Source organism: Bubalus kerabau, chromosome 11, assembly GCF_029407905.1.
Source record: "Bubalus kerabau isolate K-KA32 ecotype Philippines breed swamp buffalo chromosome 11, PCC_UOA_SB_1v2, whole genome shotgun sequence".
Taxonomy (NCBI): domain Eukaryota; kingdom Metazoa; phylum Chordata; class Mammalia; order Artiodactyla; family Bovidae; genus Bubalus; species Bubalus kerabau.
The window spans coordinates 3883041-3892284 of record NC_073634.1 but is presented as its reverse complement, the minus strand read 5'-3'; positions in this window follow the sequence as shown (position 1 = coordinate 3892284).

The window sequence follows — 9244 nt, the reverse complement described above, 5'->3', positions numbered from 1 at the left end:
AAAATCTCTTTCTATTATATTAAACACCCACACACAAAAGCCAGAAAATAGTAAGTGTTGGCAAGGATATGGAGGAATTGGAACCCTTGTGCTCTATTAGTAGGGATGTAAACTGCTACAATGACTATGGAGAAAAAAATTTTAAATAGAGTTATCACATAATCCAGACACTCCACTTCTAGATATATCCAAAAGAATTGAAAGCAGGGTTCAAAGAGATCTTTGTACTCGCATATTTGCAGTCAATTCACAATAGCTAAAAAGAAACAGAAGCGACCAATGTCCATGACAGATGAATGGATAAACAAAAAATGGTCTATATATATATATACACAATGGAATATCATTCGGCCTCAAAAAAGAAACAAAATTCTGACCCATGCTACAATGTGGATGAACCTTGAGGACATTATGCTAAGTGAAAGAAGCATAGCATTATGCTATGCTAAGTGAAATAAGCAAGACACAAAAGGATAAATCCTGTATGATTCCATTTATATACAGCATATAGAGTAATCAAAATCATAGAGGTAGAGCATACAACCATACAAAATCCTAGAAGTAGAACATACAACCATGATTGGGAATGAGGAGATATTGCTCAGTAGGTACAGAGTTTCAGTTTGGAATGATGCAAAGAGCTAGAGACAGAAATGCTTCTGGTAGCACACTATTAAGAGTGCATTTGACACCACTGAGCTAATACACTTGAAAATGATTAAGATGATAAATTTTATGTTATATGTATTTGTGTGTGTATGTGTGTGTATGCTCAATCATGTCCAACTCTTTGCGATGCCATGGACTGTAGCCCGCCAGGCTCCTCTATCCATGGGATTCTCCAGGCAAGAATACTGGAGTGGGTTGCCATTTCCTTCTCCAGAGGATCTTCCTGACCCAGGGATCAAACCCATGTCTTCCATGTCTCCTGTATTGCAGAATGATTCTTTACCACTGCACCATGTGGAATATCCTTTATATGTATTTTTACCACAATTTAAAATTTTTCATTAAAAAAAAGATTAAAAAAAAATACAGATAAGCAACAGGGATTTACTGTATAGCACAGGGGACTATATTCAATTTCTTGTAATAACTCATAATAGAAAAAGTTACATATAAATATATATATAGTGTTTCAGTGTATACCCTGCACTGTGGACTAAGGGTTTGCAAGAAAGCCATCCTCCAGGGCAGGAGCTAGGTGTCTTTACTCAAGACCAAGGAGCTTCATTCCCACATGCACACCCTTTCCTGTCTCTCCCATTTCCTTCTCCTAATATCTTTGTCACTTAGCAATCCTCTCTGTGGTAACCAAACCTCCACTCCAGCATCTCTTTCTCTAAGACCAAGTTAGTTTGCACTGATAGAATGGGTACCATGAAGGGTGTCTGCAAATCTAGAAAATGACATACCCACCACGGTCACCATCCACAGGGCTGCATCCCCATCTGCTTTGCTTTTACTTGGTCCCCCTGCCCCAGGGGACCAGGACTGACATGGACCGATGGTCTCCCTACCCCTTCCTATGCATCCTCCTTCAAATCTCTCTCTGAGTTACAAGATTCTCTTGAATCTTCCCATAAACACTCTCTCTTTCTTATGTGACCCCCAATTTTCTGCAGTTTCTCTTTTTTTTGCTACTAAAAAAGCCTAACAATATCTGACCGCACCGGCCTCCCCCTCCACCTTTCTGCAGGCGAAGGCACCCATCATGCCAAATGACAGCACTTCATGTAGTTTTTACAACTTCACGAGCCGAACCTTTTCCCACGGCTGCAGCGAGAGACCAAGGCTATAACCCCAAGGACCGACATTATGATGACATTTTACGATCTCAGAGTCTCTCTCATTCAGGGATTATGAATTAGTGTTTCTATCGTTAAAAGCCACCTTGAGAATATGGGGATACGAGCAAACCCATTTGTTTTATGTGAGCAGCTAAACCAGAGCTGCAAGCATAACCAATATGGTACAGCTGACACACCAATCCCACTCTTGGCATCGGTGGTCTGTGTGGTCCTGAATGAGTCACTCCCCCATCTGACCCTCCCTCACAGGATATGAACATTCAGCAAGATGACAGTGATTTATTACCTGCCTGTAACATGGTAGGTACCATGGGGAATGGGGAGGGCATGTGGATCTCAGAAAATCCACTGTAGTTTCAAAGGCATGTGATTTCTGACGGGCAAGTGCAATAGGTCTTAAACTAGCCCAGAGGAAACACGGACCCCCATCCTGCCAGGACCCACATCCTTGCTGGTGTTTGGAGTGTAAACCCAGAGATAGCCTGCAAGAGGTGGAGAATCCTCTCCATGTCATTTTAATAATCACTAAGAGTTTGGGGCTTATCCAACAAGAAAAGTAGGGACAGAACACTGACTCCCTTCCACAGAAACCATGTGTGAAATTAGAGGCTCTGACAGTTGATAGGAGGAGGTGAGTCTCTGATGAGAGGCCAGTGGAGAGTCATTAAAGCCAGATGAGGGGGGATGAAGAAAACCAGAAATGCAAACTCAGCCAATGGCAGAGTCAAAGGGACGCAGAACTGGGGGATGTAACCTTTGATGTAAGGGCAGATGTAAGGGCAGAACCTTTGATGTAAGGGCAGAACCTCTGACGTAAGGGCAGAAGTCAGAGGAGGCTCTCTAGGTAAGTAGTGGTATCTTTGTGAATAAAAACATTGCTGGGAAAACTCAGATCCTGCATCTTAGCTCCAGTCCCTCTGGTGGGTCCTTGAGATGGAAATTCTAACCTGTTCGGTCTGGGAAATTGATGCAAGTGTGTTTCAACACAAAAGCTCAGAATTAAGCAGAGAAACGAAAAAGTATTAATAAATAAAACTCCTAAGTGAACCACACTAATTTTAAGCAGTGTGTTCTTCAGCCTTAAAAAGTTTGTACTATTTCAGAAATTTTAACAACTCCAACAGATTGGACATAGAAGATATAATTATTTGATTTTTTAAAAATCTAGATATAAGTTAAAAGGTGGAAAATGATTTGTCTTAGATTGGACATGAATTGAATACACATGATAAGTTGAATTCATCAGAGTTACAGAAATTGTTTTAAGTGCTTGGAAAGTTTTATTTATTATGGACAGTGGGAATTCTTAAGGGGACAATAAACGGGGCTTCCCTGGTGGCTCAGAGGGTAAAGCGTCTGCCTGCAATATGGGAGAACTGGGCTCGATCCCTGGGTCAGGAAGATCCCCTGGAAAAGGAAATGGCAACCCACTCCAGTATTCTTGCCTAGAGAACCCCATGGACAGAGGAGCCTGGTAGGCTACAGTCCGTGGGGTCACAAAGAGTCAGACACGACTGAGTGACTTCACTTTCAAACGGGGCTTCACTGGTAGCTCAGCTGGTAAAGAATCTGCCTGCAATGCAGGAGACCCCCGGGTTGATTCCTGGGTTGGGAAGATCCCCTGGAGAAGGGAATGGCTACCCACTCCAGTATTCTTGCCTGGAGAATGCCATGGACAGAGGAGCCTGGCAGGCTACAGTCCATGGAGTCACAAACAGTCAGACACGACTGAGTGACTTTCACTTCACTAAATGCAGTTTAACCTATTTAGTGGGGGTGGGGGTGGACTTCCCTGCAGTCCAGCAGTTAAGGCTTCACCTTCCAATGCAGGGGAAGCAGGCTCAGGCGCTAAGATCCTACTTGCCTTGCGGTCCAAAAACCATAACATAAAACAGAAACAATATTGTAAAAAATTCAATAACAACTCAAAAAATCTTTAAAAAGTATTTAGGGGTGTAATTATTGGTTGTGAAGCTATATTAGTAAAATAGAATAATAAAGTTTGTAAGGAATTTGTAAGTAATAGAATTTGGGATGTGTAATAATTCTAGAATTCATTTTGAAATCCCACACCATTATACCTGGCTTCTCTAGGCATACTTGCCCCCTTCAAAGCAGCATCCTCACCCACACTGTTACCACCAATAGCTGAGAGAGTCTATAAGCAAAAGTTGGGGCGGGGGTAGAAATAAAAAATGAAAGAATGAGGAATGAAGACTGTATTCTAGGCAAGGGAGTCCAAGAGTGAAGAAGATGGGTCCAGAAAGCAGAGTGGGGAAGACAGAGATTCCTCTCATGAATGTCAGTGGCTTCAACTGACCGACCTTTAGTTCAGTTAGATTGAACTGGACTGATTTCAATTTGGGAGGAGCTGAGCGGGAGATAGAGGAACAAGATGGAATTAGGATACAGGACCTTGACCATCAGATTAAGATTTATTTCATACCCAGGATGTTTAGGGCCAGGTGGCCAATTAGCAACTCTCTTACCAGGTGAGAAGCAGGCAGCCTCTGCAAGCTGTCCAGGGGGAGGAGAGCTATGAGGAAGTGCACCTGTTATTTATCTATTTTATGTTTTAATATTTATTAATTTTTATTTCTTCAGCTGTTCCAGGTCATAGTTGCAGCATGCAGGATCTTTTTGTTTTGGCATGTGGGTTCTAGTTCCCTTCCCTGCACTGGGATCATAGAATCTTAGCCACTGGGCCACCATGGAAGTCCCTGTTCATCTGTTTTAAATATAGCAGCATAGCACAGGGACCTCTGCTCAATACTCTAATATCTGAATGGGAAAATAATTTGAAAAAGAATAGATAAATGTATATGTGTAACTGAATCCCTTTGCTGTACACCTGAAACTAACATAACCTTAATCAACTATACTCCAGTGTAAAATAAAAATTAAAAAAAAAGCACACCTGGCCTTGATGTGGAAGCAGACTAGAGCCCCAGAGGATGCCGGAGGCAGAGCAGCAGCTGACGGAGGAGCCGAAAAAAACAGCAGAGGAGATGAAGAGTGAAAGCCAAGTGGAGGTGGCCCCCGGGCACCTGAGAAACGAGAGCAGCAAGAAATAGGAGCAGAGGGAGCAGGAGGAGAGGCCTGGGAAGGAGGAGCCGGTGTGGGGCATGTGCATTTGTAGCCCAAGACCCTGGACAGAAGATGCTCCATGGATATGAAAACAAAGGGGGTGGGCAGGGCAAGTCAGCTGGGTTAGAGGGCCAGATGTGGGGTATGGGTTGCAGTGAGGAGGGGGGCCTCTGAAGACTCTTTAATCAGGAAGTGTGGGAGGAGAACAAGGGGACAAAGTGGGCTCCATGGAAACCATCTCCCACCCACCACTTCCTGGGAGCAGCCTTCCACCCAATATCTCCAGCCAACATGGCAACTCTGAAAAGTGGGTGATGTTGCCCTATCTGCAGCTGAGGCACCTGAGCCTCAAGAAATGAGAATTCTTGCCCAAGGTTGGATGCTATCAGGTGGCAGAAACATAAAGACCTGAGTCTGTGGGACTCTACTGCTGAGTCCTTTCCTCTAGGGTCCCATGTCTCCAGGCAAAAGTTACATCCTTCCCAGCCCTTAGTGAGATGTCAGCCACTGGGAACAAATGAGACTGGGGCTGGGTTTGGGCTAATAGATGACTTTCAGTTTCACAGGAACTTGGTACATCTGATTTAGGGTGGGGGAAACCAAACAAAACTGTTTGCAGATTCCAGTCAAGTTGAGAGATCCAGGGAAATGGTACCAAGCTGGCTCAAGCCCTGGGCCAGTTCCTCAAAGGCTCAGTGATTCGTCTGCAACCCAGAGCATCAGAGCCGAGATACACCAGATGGAGAGTGAGCAATGGTGCCCCCACTAGCCTGAGCCTCGTCTCGGGCAACAGACCATCAGTTTGCTTCTGTGCACTTAACTTCTTGCTTGTTCACTTCCTTTTTCTTTTAAATTAAAATCAATATCATAGTGATGAAGACAGCTGGCTTTGCAAAGCATGAGAAGTCCCCGGAATCTTGGTTTCTCCTCCCAAATCTGCCAAAATACAAATACATTTCTCCAGGGCTTCGATTCACTCCCCATAAGGAAAGATATGCCAGTCATGCATAAGAACTATCAGACATCTTAGAGGAAATTTGCTTGTTAAACTCTTGAATATGGGACATCCCTGATGGCTAAGACTCTGAGCTCCCAACTGAGGGGGTTCAAGTTCCATCCCTGGTCAGGGAACTAGATCCTGCATACTTCAACTAAGACTTCGCATGCCACTACTTGAGATCCTGCGTGCCGCAACTGAAATGGAAGATCCCACATGCCACAGCTAAGACCCTGTGCAGCCAAACACACACACAAATAAATATATATAGTTTTTAAAACCTTGAATATACCAGCGTACCAGTAGAAGGTGTTGCTCAACCAAAATGTGGGACTCCCTCTTCACACTGTGACCTGTGGCCCAGAATTCATAGCCCAGCCACACTGCAGCCTGCTGGGGCCATGTGTCTAGTTCTTCCCCATGGTGGTGACCAGAAGTAAACTGGGTCCCATCCAGGCCAAAGCTTTTGAGAAGCAGGTGGGATTTCTACAACTCTCCCAACTGCTGGCTGGATACAGAGGGCTCCAAAACCAGAACAGTAGAAAGCTGTGAGATGGGAGGAGTCAAGTCTCTGGCTCACTAGGAAAAGGAGGGATCTGACCACTAGGAACCACCTTACATCACTGGTATGGGGGAGTTTATTTATAGCTGCTTTTTATCTAGGGCCTTCTCAGATGGCTCAGAGCTAAAGAATCCACCTCCCAATGCAGGAGACAGATAAGATGTCAGTTGGATCCCTGGGTTGGGAATATGCCCTGGAGGAGGAAATGGCAACCCACTCAAATATTCTTGCCTGGGAAATCCCATGGACAGAGGAGCCTGGAGGGCTACAGAATCCATGGGGTCACAAAAGAGTCAGACATGACTTAGTGACTAAACAACAGCAACAATAGTGACTTTCTGAGATATCTATACGTCTATAAACGTATTTATAGACATGTGAGGTATGTGCATTGTTTTTAGAAACCCCAAGATACCAATACAAGCTTTTATTAAGTCATCTGCATTTGCATCACAGAGGATTCCTCATTGTACAAATGATTTGCAGCAGGATAGCACCTCCCTCACTGCCATGTAACTAAAATGGTGATTTCCCTACAGCTTAAGAACATGCTGCCCACGTCATAAAGGTGTGCACTGATTTGCACAGAACACAGGGAGGGCCCCGGCTAACTCTGGAGTCCCCAAAGGACTTTCCCCTGTCCCCTGCCCCCAACCTGATGAGGCTGGACCAGAGTTCCTCCACAACCATGCAGTGTGCTTCCCTGGGCACAGCGTGATCCTGACTGGATCCTTACAAGGTGGTTTCTTACCTGGCCCTATAGCACAGATGACACATCCATACAATGTCACAGAAACAGCAAAGCAAGGCACGGATCTAAGCTGCATGGCAGTCACTTCTCGGTGGTGAACAGGAAGGTTCTCAGGCTTCTCCTCCCAGTACCTGAGACTGAGGGCCCAGTGAAGAACATCTGGGCACAAGGCATCTGGATGCACAGAGTGAACGCCTGGGAGTCGAGGCTGGGAGTAAACGGGAATGAAGCCATTATGTGTGGCCAGACGTGGAGGCCAGTGCCAGGGAACGTGAAGAAAGAGGGTCTAAGAATGACAGTTGCATGAATTCACACTAATGTGACTCAGCACATTTTATGAAAACTTAAGGCAATCAAGGGTTTCCCTGCTGGCCCAGATGGTTAAGAATCTGCCTGCATTGTAGGACACTCGGGTTCAATCCTTTGGTCGGGAAGATCCCCTGGAGAAAGGAATGACTACCCACTCGAGCATTCGTGCCTGGAGAATTCCATGGACAGAGGAGCCTGGCAGGCTGCAGTCCCTGTGGTTGCAAAGAGTCAGACACAACTGAGTGACTAACACTTGTAAGACAATTAAGCTAGGGATGTGTGGATAAATCCAAGAAGGAGAATGAATCCTTGGAATGAATGGCTCTTATTCTATTTTTTAGTTTTTATTTATTTATCTGGCTGCACCAGATCCTAGCTGAATCATGTGGGATCTTTAGCCGAGGCATGCAAACTCTTAGGTGTAACATGTAGGACCTAGGTCCCTGGCCAGGAATGGACCCAGGCCCCCTGCATTGGGAGCACAGAGTCCCAACCACTGGACCACCAGGGAAGTTCAGAACTAATGGCCTTTATATCCTTGAATGATTGATGTAAAAAGTCAGAATAGCAGTATAGGATTAAAAAATTTTTTTCCTGGGTTTTGCTGGGAGGGGCATTGTTTGGTTATTTTTTATGAAACAAGAAAAGTAGTTGATGTGTAGGCAATTACAGAACTGAAGGCAGTTCCAAACATTCTGCTAAAATACCCTTTCTCAGAGAGATCCCTCATTCTGCCTATGGACTCAGCCCCACATCCAGTTAGATCTCACTAGCTCCTGGCAGCAAATTCCCATTTTGTCTGCAAATTGTCCTCCTCTCCAGAGAAGAGCTTAGTGAAGGAAGAGGTAAGGAATTGATGTAACCAAGGGCCCCCGAATTATACATAGAATGCCAAACAAGCTTTAAAATACTCAGTCCCTAACCATGTGTATTTACAAAAGCACCAAATTACGGATCTGAAGATTCTTAGAAATATTCTCTGAACGGAGTGGGAGAAAGTGTCCTCCACCTGCCTGGTAAAGAGAGATTCTCAGTTCTCAAACTACCATAGGCATTCAGACCTCCTGAGGATTCTGAAGGTCTGGAGGGAAGCCCAGGAGGCTGCATTTCTTAAAAGCTCCCGGGGGATGCGATTGTTGTTGGTATAATGACCACACTTTGAGTAGCTAGGGTCTCAGTTCAGTTCAGTTCAGTTCAGATGCTCAGTCATATCCGACTCTTTGCAACCCCATGGACTGCAGCACCCCCATGGACTGCAGCACCCCAGGCCGCCCTGTGCATCACCAACTCCCAGAATTTACCCAAACTCATGTCCATTGAGTCGATGACACCATCCAACCATCTCATCCTCTGTTGTCCCCTTCTCCTCCTGCCTTCAATCTTTCCCAGCATCAGGGTCTTTTAAAATGAGTCAGTTTTTCACATCAGGTAGCCAAAGTATTGTATTTCGGCTTCAGCATCAGTCCTTCCAATGAATATTCAGGGCTGATTTCCTTTAGGATGAACTGGTTTTATCTCCTTACAGTCCAAGGGACTTGCAAGAGTCTTCTCCAACACCACAGTTCAAAAGCATCAATTCTTTGGCTCTCAGCTTTCTTTATAGTCCAACTTTAACATCCATACATGACCACTGGAAAAACCATAGCCTTGACTAGATGGACCTTTGTTGGCAAAGTGATATCTCTGCTTTTTAATATGCTGTCTAGGTTGGTCATAACTTTTCTTCC